Here is a 27156-nt window from a genome sequence, read left to right as displayed (position 1 = left end):
ATCGAGTCAGGAAAGTGCTTACAATTTGCAACCCTAGTAAACAGAGTAAAAAAACAAACACAATCAACAAGTTACATCACAATAAATAAAAAACATAAGCCAATAGCAGCTCTACAACAGGGCACTGCCACTGACTGTACCAATACTTTCAGATACAGGACTGGAACTTGATGTCACTGAGACTAGGTTGAGTCAGCAAGGAGGATCCTATTCTGACTGAGACACATTTAGACGACAGAGATAATTGTATAAATCAAGTGTCTCAGCAGAGCATGAAAGGAGTTAACTCCAGCACCACAAAACATTTAGCTGGCGCTGCAGCACATAGGCTTCCTCAACACAATACTCAGGCAATCATTGTAAGCAACCTGGAGCTTATGAAAGCTAGCCTGCTTATTAAACTTGAGCCACAGGGGGGCAAGTATAGAGAGGAGTGCAATAGGCCCTAAACAGGTTAACGTTCACCCCAGCAGAGCAGAAATGGAACTTCTTCCTCAGCATGTTAGCTTGAGCATACAGTAGTAGTACATGCCGCTGTCGGTACATGTCGTCATGATCATAATCACTCATTTGGGCAGCCATGGCTTCTCTTTTTCTCCTCCGTCCACAGAACGAACCAGCAAGGTGGCCCCTGGTAGCGGTCTTTTGGGAGGAGATGGGTCCCAATATAACGACGGCGATGAAGGAAGCGGGCGCTCAAGCCATCGTAGACACTTTCAAGTGGGTGGTGCTTGCTATCCTGAAGTGGTGCTGGCAGATGGTGTTGTGGCTTTGGTACAACTACTAAGAACCTGGAGCTCCATTCTGATGAAAAGTTCAAGTTTCATGTTCATGTTCTCTCTCTCCTCTGAGAGGTTGCTTTAAAGCTAATGTCCCTCTTTTTTTTAACAGGAGTTATATTCTAGCCGTGAATCTTTTTTTATGAATTTTAATGTTTGACTTGTTACAAACAGACTATTAAATATCTACCATGATATACTATCCGTATGGCTCTTTTTTGCAGTGTGCATATCTTTTGTAAGTTGCTTTTATAAGTATTTCCCCAGATTTCAACACAATATGATAGATATGGTACAATGAGTGTGCAATATAATGTATATAGAGTTTTCTGATTCAGGATATATCTAGTCTTGCCCAGTATACCAATACTTCTCGCTAACTTTGAACACAAATATTTTATATGGGGTTTCCAGCAGAGTTTGTGGTCTATTAAGACCCCTAGAAACTTTGTATATACTCTCTCAATTTTTACATGATCAATTTTCAGCTGAGGATCAGTGATTATTTTACAATTTCCAAATATCATAAAGTAATTTTTTTTTCAAATTGAGTGATAACTTATTTGTGTTGAACTAACCTTTTAATTTGTCCATTTCTTTGTTTGCCACTTCTAAAAGCTGCCGAAGGTCATCCCCCGAACATAGAATGTTTGTCATCCGCAAAGACAACAAGTTTCAGTATTGTCAGATACTTTACATATATCATTTATGTATAAAATTTACAATTTGGGTCCCAATACTGACCCCTGTGGAACACCACAGGTAATGTTTAAGCATTGTGACTTGTGCTGACCCATCAGAACAAATTGCTGCCTGTTACTAATATAGCTTTTCAGCCAGTCTAGAGCAACCCCTCTGACACCAAACCTGTCCATCTTTTTCAGTAACATCTCATGATCTATTGTATCAAAAGCTTCAACATCAGGCCCGATGTTGAAGGCAACCTGAACTCCTTCTGGACCTCTCCATATTTTTATCGTAAATCTGGACCACACACCTATTGAGTCCTCCCTTATCTTCTGTCCAGAGAATAATAAGGTAGTAAGTTGTTTCTGTGTAGATAAGTCTTTTTCCATTTTTAACCATCTTGATGACAAATCATCTGTAATCCAGGTGTGCAAGGGTCTAAGTTGAGCAGCCCAAAAATAATATTTGAGGTTAGGGAGGGCCAAACCGCCAGCAGTTTTGGCCAGCTGTAATGTTTTGAAATGCACTCTAGGTAATTTCCCCTGCCATATTAAACGTGAGAGTAATCGATTTAGTAAATTAAAAGTGGGGTTATCAATTGGGATGGGCAGCATTTGAAACGGATACAGTAGTCTAGGGAGTATTCATTCTGATTATTTCCACCCTCCCTATCAAGGAAAGAGGCAGAACAGTCCATCTATCCACGTCCTCTCTGATCTTATTGATAAGCCTTGTGTAGTTGGCTTTATACAATTGGCCAAATGTGGGTGTTATGGTAATGCCTAAATATTTAATACCAGTGCTTGGCCATTTAAAAGGGAAGAGGGATCTGGCCTGTTGAGAAATGTTCCCCCCAATAGCCAGTGCCTCTGTTTTGTTAATTTTATATCCAGAGTAATAACCAAATGTTTTAATTTTACTCATAAGGCATTGAATCGACCTCACTGGGTCGGATAGGTAGAGGAGGACATCGTCCGCATACAATTAAATCTTATGTTCTTCCCCTCCCACGTTCACTCCCCTGATATTCACCTCTTCCCTTATCAACTGGGCCAGCACTTCTATTGAAATATCATACAGTAGAGGAGAAAGACTGCAACCCTGCCTAACTCCCCGTTGTAGGCTGAAGGGAGTAGAAATGTTGCCATTCACACGCACAGAGGACTTCAAATCTGAATATAAGGGTGTGTTCACATCTGAAAGTCCAGGGATAGTCCGGACTTTCTGGTGGACCAAATGTGAAAATGATACATTGTTTGCTTTTGGTCTGCGTTCACACTACCCTGTTTGGTGCGGATCTAATTTGTAAACAAAGGACATGCTGTCGCCAAGTCGTTCATCTATTGGACCAGCACTCACAAACGAAAACAGTTGCCGCCAGCGTATTGACACACCTCGCCCACACGCCGACTGTTTAGATTTCATTTGTCTAGCTGTCACTCTCATGCCTGGTTGCTATGCTTGTTGCTATGCCTGTCACAAGTGACGTATTAACATTTGCGGGTTTAGCACGCGAGGGAAAGAGCCTACCCCACGTTGATCCTCGACTCATTGCTGTCTTTTTTATTTTTTGCCAGACAAGTCTGCTAATGTGAGGATGAAGTTATTAGGTGGAGTTGCGCCTGCGCGCTCTTTGGGGAAGAGTTGGGTCGCGACTCGCGCGACTGCTCATTCATCTATTCTAGAGAGACAGAGAGGAAGAGAGAGACTGTCCGCGCGCGGCGCCAGTCTAGAGAGACAGAGAGAGAGAGAGAGAGGCAGAGAGAGAGAGGAAGAGACTGTTCGCGTGCCTGTCATTCATTTGAGTTGGGTTGCAACGTGCGCGCAAGCTGTCACTTGGCGCTGTCAAGTTGGGTCGCGCGACTGCCGCCACTAGGCACCTGTCACTCATTTGCTCTAGATTAGATACTATATAAAGTTCGTTTTGCGTTCACACCAACAGCAAACGAACCATGGTCCACTTTGAAACGAACCGAGTCCCAACTTTTCAAGAGGACCATGGTTCGGTTGTTTGGTCCTCATTATAGTTCGGTTTGCGTTCATACCTGTACAAACCAAACAGACTATCGATCTAAAGGGACCATGGTCCACTTAAAGGGACCATGGTCCACTTAAAGTGGACCAAACAGGGTAGGTGTGAACGTGCCCTAATACTCTAGAACTTCTGTATGAACCGTAATTCATTATAGTTCATTGTAAAATAGCAACAGTAGTGTAATTATGGTCAAAACCCTATAAATAGCATTTGGAATAATAGATCTTTCTCTCAGAATGAATGCAGCATGGTTTATATAGCGTTATCGGAATATACGGGGTGTAGGCTACTGACTGACTGCGCTCCGCGTATCTCAACTCGTTATTATTTTGCGCACAGACCGCAGAAACACGGGAACGCTACATCATAGGCAGGCTACATCATACATGCAGTGAGATTCATTGTTCTTGTATATGCTCTCGTATTATTGTTTATATAGGCTACCCAATACTGACATCAAAATAGATTGTAGTATGCCTCTAGAAATCATATGCAGCAGGTAGAAAATTGACGGAAGATCCATCGCGATTTGGAATAAAATTGAGGAGAACTTTAATCCCTGGGTATTAATCAAACAACACGGGAAAAGGCAGTCATATTCCAGCGCGGTCTTTATTAGTGTTTGCGCTGCCCAGGCAGCAATGGTTAATAGATATCGTATCCGACATCACCGTTCTCATAACACGCTTCCCTCGGCTTAGTCCATTTTTCCACATTTCATGGGGGTATACCATTACCGTATATGGTTAATCGGGGCGGTTCTGGTATGCAAATACTTAAAACGGTGCACGAGCTCAAACGTAGGATCAAAGTCATATTCATCATGACAGGTGTGCGTAGAACCTGCGTACGCACGTGTGGTGAATCCCGATTTTCCTGTGCGTACACTCATTCTAAATTCTGTGCTTACGTGTGGAAATAGAACATGTTCTACGCACACGTTGATGAATGAGGGCCCTCATTCATCAATAGTGTGCGTAGAACATTTCTATTTCCACACGTAAGCACGGAATGTAGAACTAGTGTACGCACAGGGAAGTCGGGATTCATCACACACTGCGTACGCAGGCTCTATGCTCCTCCGTGTTGATGAATACCACTTTGTTCTACCGTCAATGCTCGTGCATGATTATCCATATATGGTCATGAAAGTGAGGAAACACCCCCCATGGGATGTGAAATAATGGACTGACCCGAGCGGAACCCTGAGAAACTCCACGGAGAATTCACTGCTGTCGAACCAAGAAGACACTATCACGTATTATGGGATTAAATAAAAGGCGGATTTGTAAACGGTGATGTCAGATATCAACGGCTCCCTAAGACCATTGCTGCAATTCTGCCTGGACAGCTCAAAATACTAATAAAGACCGTTCGTTGACCACTGTTTGGCGTTGGTTGTGTGTCATTATAACCGTGCTGTAATATGAATGCCTTTATTAGTTGTGTTCGATTGGCTATATGATTTTTAGAGGCATCTATTTTGTTGTCGGCTAATAAAGACCGCGCTGGAATATGACTGCCTTTTCCCGTGTTGTTTGATTAATACCGGGATTAAAGTTCTCCTCAATTCTATTCCAAATCGCGATGGATCTCCCGTCAATTTTCTACCTGCTGCATATGATTTCTAGAGGCATACTACAATCTATTTTGATGTCAGTATTGGGTAGCCTATATAAACAATATAATACGAGAGCATATACAAGAACAATGAATCTCACTGCATGTATGATGTAGCCAGCTGCCTTTCAATACATGAACTTGAATTCCATCATGTTTGTGTGCGGGACTCACAAGGCTGTTGTCACAATGGGTGGTACCGGTGTACAGTAATAATAACAGTCCACACAATATCACGATCCATGCCATAGCCTATGTTCTATTAGGACATGATCTGTGATGACAAATGTTCTAGAATGTTTGATTAAGATATACTCTGACAGCATGCCTATGAGCAACAAAAACGCGAACTTGAATCCCATCATATAGTCTGTCCACTATCTGCATGGTGTCATTGCAATGCGTTTTCTATTCTTTCTTATACAGTAAAAAGGGGGAAGAACACTATATTCATATGACTTATTTTGCTTACAGCTTCGAAATTCCACTTGTTTCGTTTAACGTAAAGCCTTTTATTTTAAATATAATCAAAACGTTCCCGTGTTTCGGCGGTCTGTGCGCAAAATAATAACGAGTTGAGCTTTATGATTTATGATGAATTGGAAATGGGGGACCCTGATGTAAACAAGACGAAAGTTGGTCTGCATCCCCAATTAACAATTGTATGTACTGAGCTGTACTGTACTGTACCCATTCTGCAATCTGTTAATAAACTTTTCAATCAATCAATCAATCAAGCTACGCGGAGCGCAGTCAGTCAGTAGCCTACACCCCGTATATTCCGATAACGCTATATAAACCATGCTGCATTCATTCTGAGAGAAAGATCTATATTCCAAATGCTATTTATAGGGTTTTGACCATAATTACACTACTGTTGCTATTTTATAATGAACTACGGTTCGTACAGAACATGCCAGTGTTATTATGCACAGAAGCTCATTTCCTTGTTGTAATAATATATTCTACCACTGGGCGCTAGGTACGCCAGGTCTGAACTGTGCGTAGATGTAAGCACGAAGTCAAGTTCAAGTTGAAATTGATGAATCCCACTCTTTGCTTAGAAATGATCGTACGTTCGAATCCAGCTCACAGCTCCGGGGTTGTCACCAGCTTGGCTGGCCGTCTGCACTGATACAATTGGCTGTATCAGAGGGTGGGAGAAGCTGGCGGGGTGGGTCCGGGTCGTTGTAAACAGCGACTCCTACAGTTCGGTCGGGGCGCCTGCTAAGCGCGGATTGGACGTGAGGGGGATAGTGTGGTCCTCCCACACGCTACGCCCTCTCAATGAGAATCCGCGCTGCCAGGTGAAAAGAAGCGGTGATTGGCTGGACGTGTGTCGGAGGAAGCACGTGGTAGCCTCCACTCTCCCAAATGATCTGACTGTGGGGGGTAAAGCGCAGCGACCAGGAAGGGACTGGGAATTGGCATACGACTAACATTGGGATGGGAGAAAATCGGAGGAAAATGGAGGGGGAAAAAGACCAATAAAAAAAAAAAAATTATCGTACGCACAGGGTAAGCACAGATCTGTGCGTAGAACACGTTGATGAATGAGGGCCCTGGACTTTTATTATTTTTGAGATTTCTAATTACTTCTCTGATTTCAAAATCTGTAATAGGGGCTTCCATTTCGTCTCTTGCCGATTCTGACAGATTTGGGAGATTAATGTTTTGCCAAAAAGGTTTTTATCTCATTCACTTCATTACAGGTACCGGTGTTCTTATAAAGCATTTTATAAAACTCTGCGAAGGCTGAGGATATCTCCTCTGGTTTTGCTAGGTACGAGGTGGTCCCTTCTTTGGTTGACTTAATTTTGGCTACAGTAGACGAGGCTTGTTGTTTCCTTATGCTGTGTTATTTACTTGAATGGTTTGATCATTGATTGATGGAGTAATATGGGGTTCTGATAAACAAAAATTATTTGTTAAAATAACATAAGCTAACATATATATTTTTACATCTATGCAAATGCATATCGTGTAACTTGAGTAATAAATACAGAAACAACATGTTTAACAATATGTAAATGAGTAGCTACATTTATTTTACATTAAATTAACATTTATACGGTCTTTGGCCCTTTGAGGGCAACCATAATGCTGATGTGGCCCTCTGTGAAAATGAGTTTGACACCGTGATGTCACTGGGATGTAAAACCGGGGGCTGCTCCATAGACGATGAATTTATGATCAAATGTTTGTGTGAGCTCTTACACCAGAAATGAGGTTTGTATTCCAGCATTGCTAGAAGGCCTGAACCAGAATTAGAACCTCATTTGGGTCTCACACAGATCTCACACAAACAAGTACTTCACTCCCGAGTCCCGACAGTTACGTCTTTAAGTTTCAATCTAACCAAATACCAACCTGCCATTTAGTTTTTTTAATTGAACTGATAACCCTGTCATGATCATTAAATAGTAGGGGTGTAACGGTACACAAAAACCACAGTACTGTACGTACCTCGGTTTTGAAGTCAAGGTTCGGTACGGGTTTTCGGTACAGTGGGGGAAAGTTTGGCTTTCCATGTTCCACTCAGGGGTGATGTAGTGTGCAGTAACTAATTGTACTTGTAGGGCGGTCACCGAATATTCTATATTGAAATTAATAATCGACTTGTACATTTAAAAAAAAAAATTATAATAATTATATTAGATTGTGAAAAAAAATTGTGTATTCGTTCGGTACACTACACAGCCGTACGGTACGGTACACACTGAAACGGTTCGGTTTGGTACGGATAGGTGTACCTTACACCCCTATTAAATAGCCTTGTGTACTTGTATCATTGTGTACTGGTGTTAATCTAGTGGATTTGACCATAGAATCCACAGGTGGCTGCACTAACCAGCTGAGCGTTTTTAAAATAGTTAAAGGAACACTCCAACATTTTGGGAAATTAGCTTACCGTCTTCTCCAGAGAGAGACAAGAAGATAGATCCCAGTTTCCTCTCTGTGCGTTCAGTAGAAAGCTACCTGGCTGCATGTTAGCCTAGCTTAGCACAATGAATGGAAGCGGACATGACCGGGTAGCCTAGGCATTGTCCAGCTAACACCTCTCCCGAAGGCTAACCAGCACTGGCCACTTCCATTCATTGTGCTAAGCTAGGCTAACGTGCAGCCAGATAGCTTTCTACTGAACGCACAGAGAGGAAACTGGTATGTATCTTCTTGTCTCTCTCTGGAGAAGACGGTAAAGCTAATTTCCCAAAATGTTGGAGTGTTCCTTTAAAAACCAAGAAGTGCGTCCTCGTACGCTCTTTCGTCCATGCACGCACTTCGCAGGGTTAAGGCACTGAGATCCCACCCCCATCGCTACGTGAACCTGGATACAGATTGACAGGGCGGTGAGATCCCACCGCTGTCACCAATGTAACCAAGTGGATTTGAACCTGGGACCATAGGATCCACAGGCGGCCGCTCTAACCAGCCGAGCTAAAGGGTCAGACCCGTTAACTGGTGCTGGTTGACTGCGACCGACTCCTTAGTAGTTTACACTGGTATCATTGTGTACTGGTAGAATTGTGTACTGGTAGTGTTGTGAAGGGCCAGATTAAACCGAATATATATATTTATTTATATATATATATTTAATTGTATTTGTATATTCTCTAATATTCCCTGATATCCCTTGTATATTCCTTGTACAATATGCATTGAATATCCATTCTAGCCTACTGAACATCCCATAATAGTCTCCATTCTACTATTGGTCGAGACCTTGGTGCCAGGCTGCCATACCCCTCAGACCCAGTTCAAACGTACCGCTCGACATGTACGAACAAGTCCTAGTTCCGCGTAGGAATTTGGCTACCGCACCACTAATGGGACTATTTGTTCATAGTGCGTATATATACTGCGCTACTAAAGTAGGACTTTCTTTTCAGTCCAGTTTCTTACCCTCCAATAGAGTCACAGACGTAAAGCCTCCCCGCGATGCCACGTGTGGGAGTAAGGCCAAGTTCGGCCTACCATCGGTATTGAGACATCGTGTATATTAATATTTGAATAGTCATATTTGGCACTATATCGTCGAGTTGGACGTAGTCTATTAAGCTAATAATAGTCTGTTAATATATAGTGCTTCGTGCGGTGAGAATACTACCGTAGTCAGTACCCCATCGTTTCGGGCAGAGAACTGGCTGCTTACCCAGGGTGGTTGACCCTATGTGAAGCTGCACCCGAGGAGCCCCAGAGCCGACGAGCGAGTGGACCTGTATACCGGATTATTCTACCGACGACAGCCCGCCTTCCCAGGCACGGATTATGCTTTGGATACTTTGATTATTCTATGGATAAAGACCCCCGACACTACCGTGTGTTGGAACCCCCCCCCCTGGAGAGGACGCAAGGTGAGGAGACGCTCTGCAAGACGAGGTCTCTCCACATCTCTCCCCCGTGGACCGGAGAGAGCCGGCCCACAAAGAGTCCACCTGCTTTCATCTGTGGTCCAAGGATCGCCGGCGCATTGAACGGCACTACAGTGGGTTCACCTGGGATACCCTTGGCCGGACGAGGCAGCTGGATTCTACCCCCCCCCCCCTCCTACTCCTGTCGGCTTACAAGCGACCGGATTAACCCCCTCTAGTGTATCCAGCCTATAATCATTAAAGTATCATTGCTGTTATTCCTTAACTATTCCAGGTCGTATATTTACCACCTGCGCCTTCAGAGATTGGACATTATCTATTGATATACCGACGAATACTCCTTGCCATAAAAGTGCATACTATTTCAATTCATAAATGTAATTAAGTGATTAAGTTCTTATTCTACACACCATCGCTGTGTAGGAAATAAAGACCTGTTTCTAATTCGTACATTTGTGTTGGATCCGTTTCATCTACGTGAGAGTGTTCATGATAATATATTTATGCCGTGTACTGGGTGGCCGAATATTAAGTACAAAGGTAGTGGTAGTAAGTATCATATCTAGTAATACAGTCAGGGAATTGTACCCCTCAGTTACAATTGGTCCTTCGAGCCGGAGGGTAATTAGTGTAATATTAATATAGTGTTATTAATATTGAAATGGCCTATGATGAACACTCCACGAAACGATCCTCCTAACCAACGCCCGCAGCGCGAACGACGGCTCCCTCAGTACTTAGAGGCTTACGCTGTCAGTCAACAACCTAGTCTTCTACTAACAGTAAACGCGGTAAAACTAGAAAGTAAAAGTATGTCTAACCCCAACGCCCAGACTACCCCGACCATAGAGGCCCCTACGGGCTCTAATGTAACTGACCAAGTTCACGGTGGGGACCAGTGGGAACCAGACATGACTTCACACCCCGCCAGTACTGAAGAAGTAGTCCCCGATGAGTCCCGGGAGGAATACAACGCTACCGAGAGAGAACTCGGCACGGAAGAAGACGGGGAGAGCACCGTGGAGATAGAGCTCCGAGGCTCCGCAAGGAGTACCCCGAGGGAAGGCTCCCCTATACAACCGCCTTCTCCCAGCGAGGCAGAGAGGACCCTACAGCAGGCATTCCTCGTCAGCCTGAAAGCCTCTACTGAACGCGATAGACTCCAGGGTGAACGCGATCGATTGCAGATACAGCAACGGAGCGAAGAAGAGCACATACGCCTGGAAATAAGACGCATTCAGATGGAAGAGAATGTGGCCCGAGACCGAGCAGACAGCCAGCGAGCAGCTGCTGGTGCTCTACGGGACGCAGAGCGCGACAGACAGCAAGCGCAACTAATAGAACAGCTGATCAGACGGACAACACCCTCTCCCTCCGCCAGAGGCTCCAGGAACTCGTCTAGACACACCTCCAGGGCGGCATCCCCTAGCCGAGTAAACAACCCTGAACTTGACCAACAGACGAGGTCTATACCCCCCACAGACCACCTCCCCCCACCGGTCCAAGCGAGACCTAGCAACCGGGAAGGAGCAGCATATCCTGTGGAGAGGCTAAACCAGAGACTACAAGCACTGGATGACCTAACTGAAGACGAAGAGGAAGAGGAGGAGAACCGCGCCCGAAGACAGCACAGTACTCTACCGGACCAGGAGGTCCGGTACAGCCCAGGCTATACTCCCGCGGAGCTGCGCTACAGACCCCCGACTCTATACACGGGTGAGCACGACGCACGACCCGCACCGAGGAACAGCACCTGGACAAGCGGGCCATGGTACACTGCCGGTACCAGCCCATACCAAGGAGCGGGAGGAGACTCGCCTAGGAGGCCTCTCCCCCAACGCTCGCCGATGTATCCACAGTCAGCGTCATACATTGGCACGCCTATGGTACCCGACTTCACCCAAGAGAACCGGGCCCAGTATACAGAACTCCGCATGTGTCTGGAGACCATGTTGGTGGATGTATTGGATGAACGCCACAAATACGCCATCCTACTGCAGCACTTAAAGGTGCCCCGCGCACATAATATAGCGCTCGCCTACGCGACTTCCACCACCCCATACACAGCAGCGCTGGTAGCATTGGACCAGAGGTATGGGCGCATATGGGATTACGTGATCCAGGAGATCCGACACATCGACCGCTTACCCCCAGCAATAGACAATCGAGCACTGGACGACCTGTCCATCAGAGTGCAGTCCCTGGTAGGGATGTTGGGAGCGCAAAGAGAGAAGGGGAAGTATGAACTTTACGCCAACTCAAATGTGGAAAGGATCCTGGAGAAGCTGCCGCCCGCTCGTCAGGAGCGCTTTAGGCGGCAGAGGGACCACAGAGACCCGAATGGCCCCGAACCGAACCTCCTCGATCTAGCAGACTTCCTGGCGAGAGAAGTCAGCAGCCTACGGCTAGATACATTCGGACGGAGCACCCCTGGCTCCAGAGAAGGAACCAGACGACTAAATGATGGAAGAAGATCGGTGACTGTGATGCACCAATCGGAGTCAGTACCGAGCAGCAGGAGCCACAGTACCCCCTCCAGAACGGAGAAGTGGAAGATAGTGTGCCCCTACTGTGAGAAAGAACACTGGCTAGCGCAATGTGACTCCTTCCCCAAGCTGAACGCGGAGGAAGCAGGTCAATGGATAAAGTCCAACAAGCGCTGTTTTCGCTGTGCGCGCTCACACATGGCAGCCGAATGCCGCTTAAAGAAAAGGTGCACCAAGTGCGATGGAGCCCATCTGGACATACTTCACGACAGTAACAGACGGCGCCCTTCACCTGCACCATCCAGCCGCAAAGCGAGCGTCATGTACATCGATCCCGCCAGCAGCAGTGGAGCCCGAGTACTCCTAAAAGTAGTGCGTGTGACACTAAGCTACAAGAATAAAGTCCTGGACACTTACGCCGTCCTCGATGACGGGTCAGAGAAGACCCTGCTGCTCGCCTCCGCTGCGGCCCAGCTAGGGCTGCGGGGAAGCGAAACCCAAATGACAATTCGGACAATAAGACGAGATTTGAAGACGATAAAGGGCGAGAATGTCTCATTCTCTATCGCAGCAAGCGGCCAGCCTGAGCGACGGTACCAGATTGCAGACGCTTTCACCAGCCAAGAAATAGGACTGTCGCGGTACACATACCCCGTCGCCAAGCTGATGGAGAAATATGCACATCTGCGCAAGTTACCGATCCCGCTCATAGACAATGCTATGCCGACCCTGTTGATAGGCTCCGACCATGCAGACCTCATTGTCCCGATAGACCGGGTTCATACCGGACCCCGAGGCTGTCCTGCAGCAGTCGAGACCCGTTTGGGATGGACTCTCCAAGGCCCGCTCGCCAAATCTCTCAACCGAAGTACAGCCACTAGATGTCTCCACTCCCGAGTCACAGAGGGAGAAACCGCACTCCTGCAACACGTAGAGCGGCTATGGAGCTTGGAACAAATGCCCTTTAAGAATGGAAAGAAAGACATTCGCTCTAAAGATGACATTTACGCCATTCACCTCCTCGAGACAGGGACCAAGAGAGTCCCGGTCAACGGCGTGTTGAGATACGCCACGCCACTCCTGCGGCGAGAAGGAATGCCTACTTTCCACGCCAAGACAGACGCCATAGAACGGTACCTGCTGAACACGGAGCGGCGCTTGGCCGGGAACCCCGCCCAGGAGAGTGTATGCCGCGCTGAGATTGAGAAGCTCATCACAGCGGGACACGTCACAAAGATGGACATTGGGGAGGCTGACCAGACCACTGAATCGTGGTACGTGCCCCACCACAAGGTCCATCACAACGGTAAAGACCGCATAGTATTTAACTGCAGCTACCAGATCGGATCCCAAAATCTGAATAAAGAGTTACTGCCCGGTCCCACACTCGGCCCCTCCCTACTCGGCGTTCTACTCCGCTTCCGCCAGGAAAAGGTGGCCATCAGCGGGGACATTAAAGGAATGTTCCTGCAGGTGAGATTAGTAGAGGCGGACAAGCCCCTGTTACGGTTCCTATGGAGAGAGAAGCCAGGAGATGAGCACCCAGCCATCTACCAATGGGAAGTCCTCCCCTTCGGAACGACGTGCAGCCCCTGCTGTGCGACATTTGCACTACAGAAACATGTAGCAGAGGACCCAGCAGCGGACGAAGAGGTCCGACACAGCGTAAAGAACAGCTTCTACGTAGACAACTGTCTACAAAGCCTTTCAACCCAGGAAGAAGCCGAGGCTCTCCTGATTAAACTCTGCGCCTCATTGATCAAAGGCGGCTTTGATCTCAGGCAGTGGGCCAGCAGCGATCCGCAAGTACTGCGCAGCCTCTCCTCCGAGGACAAAGCAGCCAGCAGCGAGACCTGGATGGCTACAATCCCGGGAGAAGCCCAGGAGATGACCCTGGGATTGGTGTGGCGATTCAAAACAGATTCGCTTCACTACAGACACAAGCCCCTGACTACGGAGCAGGGAAGGCCGGCGGCGGCGCCGACCACCAGACGGAGTGTGTACACAACACTCGCCCGACAATATGACCCGCTAGGATGTATTCTACCGTACACCACCAGGGCAAAAATGATTGTACGAGCATTGTGGGACAAGGACCAGGGCTGGGACGACCCCATTCCCGCACACCTTGCATCCACCTGGAGAGAGTGGGAGATGGAGCTCCACTCACTCCCAGGCGTTAATATGCGCCGAAGCTACTTCCCACCCACGGTGAGGCCAGAGACATGTAAAATGGACTTACACGTCTTCAGTGACGCCTCAGAGGTCGCATACGGATCAGTAGCCTACTTGCGGGCCCAAGACCAAGGGGGAGAGATCTACACAGCATTTGTCCTCGCCCGCTCGAGAATAGCCCCACGCAAGCAACAATCTATCCCACGTCTAGAGCTCTGCGCAGCCCTAGCCGGAGCGCACCTAGCCACGCTCATCCAACGTGAGCTCACCATACCGGTGTCTAGAACAATCCTGTGGTCAGATTCCACGACGGTACTCGCCTGGATCAAATCGGACTCATGCAAGTACAAAGTCTTCGTGGGAGTCAGAGTCACCGAGATTCAAGACTTAACCGAAGAGTTAACCGGAGAAACAGAGTGGCGCTACGTTGATACAAAACAGAACCCAGCTGACGTCATCACCCGGGGGATGCCCCTGGATGACCTCACCCGTCGCAATGTCTACAGTGACGGCCCCGCATTCCTAAGACTCCCGGAAGGACAGTGGCCCATGCCTATCCCGAGTGAAGCAAGTCCAGAGGAGGTGGAAATTAATAAGTCTGTGTTCTGTGGATTGAGCACCGTAGCCTCCACCGACCCTAACATAAACGATTGCACGTCCATAGAGAGTGCACAACAAAGAACATTCCTGCGGTACCACCCGGAGTGCAAGTCCCCCGCTGATATGTCAGCAGCTAACTACGAGGAAGCAGAATTGCTTCTACTGCAGCGAGCCCAGAGAGACTCGTTCCCCGATGAATTGGCCTGTCTACAGGGAGGAAAGCCCGTCCCATCCGACAGCAGATTAATTCACCTGGCCCCCGAGAGCGACGCTCACACCCTCATCAGAGTGGGTGGTCGCCTACGCAGAGCCCCCAATCTACCGGATGACATTAAATACCCGATCGTATTGAACAGCCGACACAAGGTCACAGAGCTGATTATAAAGAAATACGATGAGGATGTACATCACGCAGGAGCAGAAAGAGTCTTCGCGGAAATCAGACGTCGTTACTGGATCCTACAAGGAAGAGAGGCGGTACGACGCTTCCAACGAACATGTCTAGACTGCCGCAAGTGGCACGCGCAGCCCAGCATACCAAGGATGGCTGACCTTCCTCCATGTCGCCTCCGAATCGGTGACAAGCCATTCCACTCAACGGGTATGGACTGCTTTGGCCCGCTGCACATAAGGAAAGGAAGACCGTCTACCCTATTGTCCGATCATGGGACAAACTTTAAAGGCGGCGAAGGAGAGCTGAGAGAGAGCTTCCAAGCTATGGGCCCAGAACTTAAGACCCACCTCGCTCCAGCACAGGTTGATTTCCAATTCAACCCCCCAAACGCACCCCACTTCGGTGGCACTTGGGAACGAGAAGTGCGCTCCATAAAGACAGCCCTGTACGCAGTACTTGGGGCCCAGACTGTGGCGGAAGAAGTCCTAATGACAGTCCTCACGGAGATTGAGGGAGTACTTAACTCGAAGCCCCTCGGATATGTCTCCAGTGATGTGGCGGATATCGACCCAGTTACCCCCAACACACTCCTGATGGGGCGGCTAGATCCCACATTACCCCAGACAATGTACCGGCCTGAAGAAGCGAACGGCCGACGAATGTGGAGGTACAGCCAAGTATTAGCCGACAAGTTTTGGAACAGTTTCCTACTGCACTACCTACCGTCTCTACAGACCCGCCAGAAGTGGGTAAAGGAGAGAGACAATTTGACAGAAGGAACAGTCGTCATGATTATTGATCAATCACTGCCCAGAGCTATGTGGCCGGCCGGCCGCGTAAGCAAAGTGATCACCGGTGCCGACGGCAAGGTCCGAGCAGCTGAAGTACTCGTCCAGGGTCGCACTTACACCCGTCCCGTGGCAAGGCTCATAGAACTGCCTCGACTCCCAGACACAATCGATGATGACCATGACCCTACAACCCTATGACTTTGTGAAGTTGACTGACCCCTACAGCAAACCCTTATGTGTAAATAGACAACGCGATTAATCTGTCTCCGTTTAACTGATTAGGTCTGGGACCTATTCAGGGGGTGGCTGTTGTGAAGGGCCAGATTAAACCGAATATATATATTTATTTATATATATATATTTAATTGTATTTGTATATTCTCTAATATTCCCTGATATCCCTTGTATATTCCTTGTACAATATGCATTGAATATCCATTCTAGCCTACTGAACATCCCATAATAGTCTCCATTCTACTATTGGTCGAGACCTTGGTGCCAGGCTGCCATACCCCTCAGACCCAGTTCAAACGTACCGCTCGACATGTACAAACAAGTCCTAGTTCCGCGTAGGAATTTGGCTACCGCACCACTAATGGGACTATTTGTTCATAGTGCGTATATATACTGCGCTACTAAAGTAGGACTTTCTTTTCAGTCCAGTTTCTTACCCTCCAATAGAGTCACAGACGTAAAGCCTCCCCGCGATGCCACGTGTGGGAGTAAGGCCAAGTTCGGCCTACCATCGGTATTGAGACATCGTGTATATTAATATTTGAATAGTCATATTTGGCACTATATCGTCGAGTTGGACGTAGTCTATTAAGCTAATAATAGTCTGTTAATATATAGTGCTTCGTGCGGTGAGAATACTACCGTAGTCAGTACCCCATCGTTTCGGGCAGAGAACTGGCTGCTTACCCAGGGTGGTTGACCCTATGTGAAGCTGCACCCGAGGAGCCCCAGAGCCGACGAGCGAGTGGACCTGTATACCGGATTATTCTACCGACGACAGCCCGCCTTCCCAGGCACGGATTATGCTTTGGATACTTTGATTATTCTATGGATAAAGACCCCCGACACTACCGTGTGTTGGAACCCCCCCCCCTGGAGAGGACGCAAGGTGAGGAGACGCTCTGCAAGACGAGGTCTCTCCACATCTCTCCCCCGTGGACCGGAGAGAGCCGGCCCACAAAGAGTCCACCTGCTTTCATCTGTGGTCCAAGGATCGCCGGCGCATTGAACGGCACTACAGTGGGTTCACCTGGGATACCCTTGGCCGGACGAGGCAGCTGGATTCTACCCCCCCCCCCCTCCTACTCCTGTCGGCTTACAAGCGACCGGATTAACCCCCTCTAGTGTATCCAGCCTATAATCATTAAAGTATCATTGCTGTTATTCCTTAACTATTCCAGGTCGTATATTTACCACCTGCGCCTTCAGAGATTGGACATTATCTATTGATATACCGACGAATACTCCTTGCCATAAAAGTGCATACTATTTCAATTCATAAATGTAATTAAGTGATTAAGTTCTTATTCTACACACCATCGCTGTGTAGGAAATAAAGACCTGTTTCTAATTCGTACATTTGTGTTGGATCCGTTTCATCTACGTGAGAGTGTTCATGATAATATATTTATGCCGTGTACTGGGTGGCCGAATATTAAGTACAAAGGTAGTGGTAGTAAGTATCATATCTAGTAATACAGTCAGGGAATTGTACCCCTCAGTTACAGGTAGCATTGTGTACTGGTAGCATTGTGTTGTGTACTGGTATCATTGTGTTGATTGATTGATTGATTGAAAACGTTATTAACAGATTGCAGAATGGGTACAATACAGTAAAGCTCAATACACACAATTGTTAAGGGGATGCAGACCAGAGAAAGACTTTTGTCTTGTTTACATCAGGGTCCCCCATTTTCAATTCATAATGACATTAATGACATATGCAACATACATAATATATATCTTGACATTTCTGACATACATGACATACAGGTATACAGTACTGTTACATTTGTGACATACAAGATAGACAGCAAATAGACAGTACTGTTAAACAGAGATCCTAACAGAAAATATATACATACGAGGGGGAGGAAACTGTACCTTAGGAGGGGGTGGGAGGGGGTGTTTGTACATTTACGGGGGCCATACAGATATATATCATGACATTAATGACAATACATGACATACAGGTATACAGTACTGTTACATTTGTGACATACAAGATAAGCAAATAGATAGTACTGTTAAACAGAGATCCTGACAGACAATATATACGAGGGGGAGGAAACTGTACATTAGGAGGGGGGGGGGGGGTTTGGACATTTACGGGGGCCAGTTTTTAATTGAGGGCGGTTTTGAAGGTGGGTAGGGATTCACATTTTTTTACGGCTGTGGGTAGGGTGTTCTACATTGTTGTGGCATAATACTGGTAGCATTGTGTACTGGGCCTTAACAATTATGTATTGAGCCGTACTGTACTGTACCCATTCTGCAATCTGTTAATAAAGTTTTCAATCAATCAATGTTGATCTGATAAACACATTACAAACAAATTGACAACGAGTGTCTTTACAGCTACATGGAGCTATCCGGTATCAGGAGAACTGTAATATTTTATTGTGAAGAGAATCACGTGGCTGCAGATGCCAGCAGTTAGTTGACCATGGAGATGGTAAAGTACGACACATGTAAAACATTTGGCATTGTTTACAATTAAATTATTATTATATTTTTATGAAGATGGAAAAAAAATTGTGATTTTAAAATCAACCGTTTTCAAGTATTATTATCACTACTATGTCACAAATACATGTAGAATGTAAAACGTTAGGTTGGCAATAGTTTAGCAATAGGTTAAAAGTGAGTTTATATCATTTTAAGTTTTTTATGTGAAATCGTTTTTTTTGACCCGGAACCGGATATGGAAATGTTGAACCATCGGAATTGGAATCTTTTTGCGGCCATTTTGAAGAGGACCTCGCTAGCTATAGACCACCGTAACACTTCCGGGATTCTGAAATCAGGGAGGAGATTGCGGGGGGGTCAAATGAATGAATGTGGACGAGAGCCGTGATGTAAGTGGTTGCCGATACGGCTGTGGGGGTGCTAGAGACATGATCGAATAGACGTTTATGCGCCTCGCTCTCCTGAACACGGCGTGACCCATAACTAATCGATCAGAACTAAATCGGCAGAGAAAAAGCCCATTTTAAAGCACCTATTCCGCATGGACATGCGCAGAGTGCCCATGGAGTCTGGACGACGCGAGATGGCGCTCGAATGAATGTGGACTGTTCCATCAGAGGGGGGAGCTTCGATGGTCATGTAAGTGGCTACAGACCGCTGCACTTAAATATAAACATTAGTCTACCTATAGACTCAATGAGGTAATTGTAGATGTCGCCATAAGACGCGTCTGGCCATTTAGTGGGATAATTTTTTCATTATCCTGTTCGGCTGAAAGGACATTGGCCACCGAAGCTCCGCCCTCTGATGGAACAGTCCACATTCATTCGTGCGTCATCTCGCGTCGTCCAGACTCCATGGGCACTCTGCGCATGTCCATGCGGAATAGGTGCTTTAAAATGGGCTTTTTCTCTGCCGATTTAGTTCTGATCGATTAGTTATGGGTCACGCCGTGTTCAGGAGAGCGAGGCGCATAAACGTCTATTCGATCATGTCTCTAGCACCCCCACAGCCGTATCGGCAACCACTTCCATCACGGCTCTCGTCCACATCCATTCATTTGACCCCCCCGCAATCTCCTCCCTGATTTCAATGTAACGCGGAAGTGTAGTGGTCTATCTGCCAGCGTTGGAATTTCTCCAATCTACACTTCCTGTGGTCCCCTATGGTGGTTCAAAGTTCAGCGTTCTGAATGAATCGTATCAATAATTGTTATGATTCGCGATAATAAGCTACAAAAGGTATTCCAATGTACAGTGTAAAATGTGTGTGTGTCCCCTACCCAACCCCCCCCCCCCACCTCCAATGTACAGCCCTCACCCAACCCACCCAACCCCACCCCACCCATCCAACCTCCTCCAATGTACAGTTTCTACGCCAAATGTATATACACTCCTTTTCTGGACACTTTTGTATCACAAACAGTACTGTATTTGCAAATCTGATATGTCATAAATGTATAGATGTAGCAGTACTGTCTATCTGTATGTCATGTATGTCATATATGTTATGATGAATTGAAAATGGGGGACCCTGATGTAAACAAGACGAAAGTCTTTCTCTGGTCTGCATCCCCTTAACAATTGTATGTATAGAGCTGTACTGTACTGTACCCATTCTGCAATCTGTTAATAAACTTTTCAATCAATCAATCAAAACGTTTTTGACAAATATTGAAACGCAGTCAGTTTCTCCACACTATTGTTAACATGTAAGAAGAATTAGATCTGAAATTAGTTTCAATATGGTTACACTGTGGGGGAAATAAAATATTACAGTCGATTACAGTAAATATCAGTATCTGTTATTATGCAAGCCTGGTGATACTATATCCAAATTGAACTCGGCCATTTGAAAGATACTAAATGTGCGAATTGGCTATAATAAGGTAATGTATAAGCATATATTCTATATTCTATAATAATATTTCAAATTGCATTGGTCCGGATGGGAGAATTCAGTACTGTATATACAGAACCTTCAATTTGATCATCTTCCCTTTATTAATTTCCTTAGATCTTTTGTACACATGATCTCAAGAGGGTACTGAATGAGCTCAGTGGCAGTTTTTTAAGTTTGGTCATTATTATCATGGTTTTATTCACTGTCAAAGATGAAAAGAAAAATCATAATTCATATTTTCCTTTGTTTCATCACAATTTAAGCAAGCCTAGTAATAGACACAATATTTCTGACACTGAGAATACATTCATTGAGGTCCATAGATGTTCCTAGATACCAAGAATATGCAAATAGCCCTTGTAGAAGTGGAGCAATATTCCATTTACCTAGGTATACATTTTATGCAGATTTTCACCTGGGGTGGAACAGGTTAAAGGGGGATTATTTTAGGTCTAATTTTACCTAATTGCAGACCCTTCAGCACAGCCGCCCCCTGATTTGCGGCGCTAATCAGTACTGAGGTCTGCTGAATGTCTAGTAGTCACTCAGGCTGGTCAGAGTCAGAGTACGGGGGTAGTCGGATCAGTCGAGCCACTGGTCTGTGGTATGTTCTTCCTCCGACATCCACGATAGCCGAGCGGACTCTTCCGTCTTGCCCTTTTACACTCTTCACCCCTCCGGTGAGCCAGCGGGCTCGGGGAAGCGCCTGATCCACGATCATGACTGGGGTTCCTGGTTCTAGGTTGCCTCTTTCAGTGATCCACTTGCGGCGGCCTTGCAGCGATGGGAGATATTCGGTGGTGAACCTCTTCCAGAATTGGTCGGCTAGAGCCTGACTATACCTCCATTGTCTTCTGCCGATGATCTCGGTGGAGGCGTAGACCGCAAAGGGAAGGGCCGCGTCTCGCTGCCCCATCAAAAGGCTGTTGGGTGTTATGGGGTCGAGATCGGCCGCGTCGCTACTGACGTACCCCAGTGGCTTGGAATTCAGAATGGCTTCAATCTCCACCAGCACGGTGTTGAAGACCTCTGCCTTCGGAACCTGTCCTCTGAGCGCGGCTGCTAGAGCAGCCTTTACTGACTTGACCTCTCTCTCCCACGTTCCACCGAAGTGGGGTGCATTTGGAGGGTTGTAGGAGAAGGTGACTTGTTGGGAGGCCAGCTCGTCCCTCAACTCCTCACTCATCTGGTGGTAACTCTTGATGAGTTCAGCTTCTCCTCCCTTGAAGTTCGTCCCGTGATCAGACCATAAGGTATGGGGTCGCCCTCTCCTTCCAGTAAATCGAGGGAATGACTGGAGGAAGCTGTCTGTTGTCATTTCAGCCAGCACCTCGAGATGGACGGCTCTCGTGGTGAGGCACTTGAAGATGATTCCCCATCTCTTAGCAGTTGCTCTCCCGATCTCCGCCTTGATGGTGAAGGGCCCGAAGCAGTCCATGCCCGTGTTGTGGAAGGGCGCTTCTTGGAGACGGCGGCGGCAGGATGGGAGGTCAGCCATTCGTGGCATGATGGGTTGGGCTCTGAGCTTCTGGCAGTCTGTGCATGACCGTTGGTAACGCCGCACAGCCTCCCGGCCGCGAAGTATCCAGAACCTTCTCCTGAGCTCCGCGAAGAGCCGCTCCGCTCCAGGGTGATACAATTTGGTGTCATAGTGACGAATCACCAAGTTAGTCACCGGATGCTTCGAGGGGAGTAGGATGGGGTGTTTGCTGTCCTCAGTGAGGCCCTGAGCCCGTCGTAGGCGGCCTCCGACACGTATGATGTCTTTCTCGTCCAGTTCGGGGGCCAGTAGCCTCAGCTTGCTGTCTCTTGGTAGCTCCATCTTCCGTCCCAAGCACGCCATCTCGATCTGGAAGACCTCCCGCTGCACCCTCTGCAGCAACATGATCTCAGCTGCGGCGTAGTCGTCGGCGCTGAGAGGGGTCGGGTCTCCGGGACCGGGGTTCCGGTGGTGGAAGGTACGTACTTGGAGCTCTTCTAGGGTCTGGCAATCCTCAACCTTGGGACCGTCGGTATTTGAAGGGTCTTGGAGTCCGGTGAGGCCGCAGAAGATGGACTTCTTAAGTTCCACCTCCACTTCTGCGTTCTCCAAGTTCGGAGGAGAAGGCCAGTCTTCTTCTGGCTTGCGTAGGTAGTCGGGTCCACGGTGGTAGAGGTTGGGACGTGCCAATTCCTCGAGGGTCGCACCTCTGGTGATCACGTCCGCCGGGTTGACATCTGTCGAAACGTATCGCCAGCAGCTGATCCCCACAAGCTCTTGGATCTCTGTCACCCTTGTTCCCACGAATACTTTATATCTGCACGAAGTCGACTGGATCCACTGGATGACTGTTGTGGAGTCAGACCACATCGACACCGCGTGAAGGGGGAGGTGCAGCTCTTCCTTCAGCATCTTTCCCAACTGGGCTCCACTTAGAGCTGCGCAGAGCTCCAGCCGGGGAATGGATTGCTGCTTCTTGGGTGCAACTCTTGAGCGTGCAAGAATGAAGGAGACGTGGACTGTGTCGTCGGGCTCCACCGTGTCGTGTAGGGGTTGATGTAACCCAACGGGTCATATTGACTCGCCAGAGTACTGTAGATCGACCTCCTGGTTACGTAATGGCGAGTTTCGATTTTCTTTTGCCGGTAACACAGGGTGTCAGACTTGAAACGCCAGAGGAGACCCAGAGTCATTTCCTGGGCGTCCTCACTTGACTGGGAGAGCCAGGTCTCGCTGCTGTCAGCCTTCGCTTCGTCTGGGAGGTCTCTGACGACCTCAGGGTCATTGGTGGCCCACTGGCGGACCTCAAAGCCAGCGGTGGCCAGGAAGGTGCGTATGTCATGCACCAGCTTGTAGGCCTCTTCCGCGGTCTCCACGCTGTGGAGGCAGTTGTCCAAATAGAAACTGTGGTGGACAGCATCGGAGACTCCGGGGGGTGCGGCGCCGTCGTCGACATGAAGCTGCAGGGCGTAGGTGGCGCAACACGGGCTGCAGGTCGTCCCGAAGGGCAGCACCTCCCACTGATAGATGGACGGTTCCGGGTCGTCTGGGTTTTCTCTCCACAAGAACCTCATGAGTGGCTTATCTTCGTCGAGCAAACACACCTGATGGAACATGCGTTTGATGTCGCCACTGATGGCGGTCTTCTGTCGTCGGAAGCGCACCATGACTCCGAGGAGAGAAGGCGTCAGAGTCGGACCGGGCAGGAGATAGCGGTTGAGGTTCTGCTGGCGCACTTGAAAGCTGCAATTAAAGACCACTCTGTTCTTTCCGTTGTGCTTAACGTTATGGTGTGGAAGGTACCATGACTCGGTACTCCTTTCCGCCTCCTCAGGCTTCAGCCTCCTGACGAGTCCAGACTCTATGAGCTTGCTCATTTCTGTGGCGTAGGCGGCAGCCGTCTCGGGGTCTCTGCTGAGTCTTCTTTCAGTGCTAAGCAGACACGGCTTCGCTACTCCTGGGGGAACCTTGAAGGTCGGCATGGGCTCTCTTCTCAAGAGCGGTGTGGCGTATCTGAGGACACCGCGCACGCAGACATGCTTGGTCTTGGCTTGGAGAAGATCCATCGCCGCCTTATCTTCTTTGGAGCGAGTGTGTATCTTCTCATCTTTGTATGGAGCAATGTCCAGCTGCCATAACCTCTGAACATTCTCCAGCAATGCCTCGTCTTCGTGCCCCGCTCCAATGAAGAGGCAGTGGGTCTGACGGGCGTTCAGATTTCTTAGACTGATGGGGCCCTGCAGGGTCCAGCCTAGCGGAGTCTCCAGGGCGACAGGACATCCGGGTGGACCCGGGATGATGTGCTTGGGTAAAGTGAGGTTCACATTATCGGAGCCGAGCAGGAGGGTGGGCTTCACCTCCATTGCAGCGTTGATCCCCAGATTACGGAGATGTGGGTACCTCTTCATGAGGGACTCCATCGGGTAGCCGTAACTGGAGAGGCAGCTGTGAATACGCGGCTCACTTTGAAGACTTCCTTCGGCCGTCCGGCCGGTGTGAGGGTGAGGGCCACACTTTCTCCTTGAATAGTGGTGCGCCCTGGTTGGATGGTGAGGAGATCCAGCTCCTCTGCGTCGCCCACGAGTCCAAGGGCGATGGCAGCCTCACGCATCAGCAGCGTGCGCTCCGAGCCATCGTCAATAACCGCGTAGGTCTCCAGAGTCTTGTCGCGGTTCCGCAGGACCACCGGCACAATCTTCAACAGCACGCGGGGAGTGCTGCCCCTCACGGGGCCCACGTAGTAGTTGCGTAGCTCTCTAGAGGGCTCATCACGGACTTCCGCCACGTAAGGTTTAGCCTTGTCGTCTCTATTGTTGAGGTCGTGGAGGGCTGTGAGGTGGATCTTCCCGCACCCGCTCTGTCTGCAGGGTCCCTTGAGGGTGCAGTCCTTTGCTCTGTGCTCACGGGCGCACTTCCAGCACCGCTTATTCTCTATTATCCACTGTTTCTTTTCCTCTGTAGTCTTCTCCTTGAACACAGGACAGTTGTCTAGCCAGTGGACCTCTGTGCAGCACTGGCATGGCGGCGGAGTTTTCTTCTCTCCTTTCTTCTGGGAGGAGAAGCCTCGTTGGCCTTTCGGGGGCCCTTGGTGCTCCTTTGATGCGGTTTCATGTACGGTGGTCAGCACCCTAACGGGCCGCCCCGTTCGGTCGGACTTGTCTCGTCCACTGCGTCCATTGCCTCTCGGCTCTTCCCGCTTGGGGAGGCGGATGTGCCTCATCTCCGACTTCAGGAACTCTGAGAGCTCCATCAGGGTAGACAGTGGCTGTTGGGGGTGGAGACGCTCGTGTTCCCGTCGGAACCTCTCTTCCCTTTCCTTTGGAAGCTTCCTGACGAAGCGTTCTACGTTGGAGCCTGCATAGAGCTCAGTGCGGCCGGCGGCTCCTTGAAACGTCAGGAGGCTCACCAGAGCCTGTACCTTCAAGGAGTATGCGTCCAGGGCGTGGTCGTCCTTTATGTCTGCCATTTCTCCCAGCTCGTGGATCTCATCCAATATGTGGTCCCACGGGCGTCCCCAGCGCTCGTCCAGGGCCTGGATAGACGAAGTATAGGGGGTGGGGGAGTATGCGTTGGCAGTGCATATGAGCTTGGCCGCAGCGTACAGTGCATAGACAGCTCGAGGAACTTCTGTTGCTCGCTGTGGTTGGCGGCGCCCAGGAGGAACTCCAGACACATCCTCTTGTCATGGTACTGGCTTCTAGAATTGTCTTTGAAGAATGGGATGGCGCTCCCTGGTGGGCGCTGTGGGAGCGGGTCGTACCTAGGGGCCGGTGCAGTTACGGGCCAATGTTGATGGGATCTGGAGGTTGCTCTGTGTGTGGCGGGTAGCCGCTCACATTGAGAGCGGGGTGGCACCTCTCTTGGTGCCGTATATTCCTCCTGCAGACGAGCCAGTCGCCTTTCCAGGTCTTCGGAGTCGGCCTTGTCCCTTCTTCGGGGTCGGGGATACGTAGCCGGGTGCTCCTCCCTTTCAGGCTGGCGGCGCTGGGGTGAGTTATTCCTAGTGGATGCTCTTGATGATTGCCTGGAGGCAGAGGCCGATTGCAGTTGGGCGGTAGCGAGCCGGGTGTACTCCAAGGCCTGGGCTGCCGCTCTATCGCGCTCCCGCTCCAGTGCTTCCGCGGCTCTTCTCTCTCTGTCGAGCGCATCTTCGCGTTGTTGTTGCATGCATTGGAATATGAATTCTGTTTGGCTGGTAACGCTCCCTCTGCTTTGTGCTCTGCTGGGGGGCCTACCAGTTCTGCGAGTGTCTAGGAAGAACTCTCCCGGTTGGAAGTGATTGAAGTCCTGCCTGCCGCGTGGCTCCACTCTGTCTGGGGGATTGATATCCTCTCCAGGTTGCGAGTCGTTTTCAGCGGAGTCACTCTCCTCTTCTTCTTCAGGCTCATCTTGCTCATACTCATCTTGGTTGGCGGTATTCAGTGGCGAGAAGGTAGTTATGTCTTTACTACATGAGACTGCCACCTGGTGTCTCTTCTTCTCTTCAGGCCGCTGGGGGGTGTCAGTCGGGTCTGACTCTGTTCTCAGAGTCTGATCTAACTGCGGTGTGGCAGCAGCACCCTCTACTAGCTGTGGTGTGCCTGCCGTCTGATCTAACTGTGGTGTGGCAGCAGCACCCTCTACTAGCTGGGGTGTGCCTGCCGTCTGGGTTGTAAAGTCCCCTACTGTCCGGTCAGCTGATGTGTTTAGCACATGCTGATTGCTCTCCGAACTAGGGCTACTGGGTGTACCCAGGACACAGTCATCTAGTCGGGAGGGTAATCTACGCTCCCTAGGAGCACGTGTCTTCCCTTCAGGGAAGGGGGGGGGGACCCTTTGAACCTACCTCGCTCTTTCGTGACATCCTATCTGGTTTAAATCCGGCTCGAAGGACCAAATTGTGCGGGAGCTTAGAGGACTGTATATAATTATCACCTTAGGGGGTGTGGTAGGATGCCTTAACTCTTAAACTAATTGTACCAAATACACAACTGAGTGAATAACTTAAAATGGAGTCACCTAAACTAGAAAGAGCGAGGAAACTGTTTGAATCATAATGCCTTTATATAAGCAAAAAAGGGGAAAAAAGATACATACAAAATATTGTTATCACGTTACACAATGCCTAATTAAATACTATTACTAAATTTAG

General features: G+C 48.5%; 1 protein-coding gene across 1 annotated transcript in view; it reads left to right on the top strand.

Annotated features, from left to right (window-relative positions):
* Window positions 1-27156, top strand: part of LOC311245231 (uncharacterized protein) — a 459760-nt gene that overhangs the window by 341638 nt on the left and 90966 nt on the right. The window lies entirely within an intron of this gene.

The sequence above is a fragment of the Notolepis coatsorum genome (genome assembly GCF_963971535.1).
Source record: "Notolepis coatsorum genome assembly, chromosome: 18".
NCBI classification, from domain to species: domain Eukaryota; kingdom Metazoa; phylum Chordata; class Actinopteri; order Aulopiformes; family Paralepididae; genus Notolepis; species Notolepis coatsorum.
The sequence above is the reverse complement of the archived record's forward strand: the minus strand, read 5'-3'. Positions and strand labels throughout refer to the sequence as shown.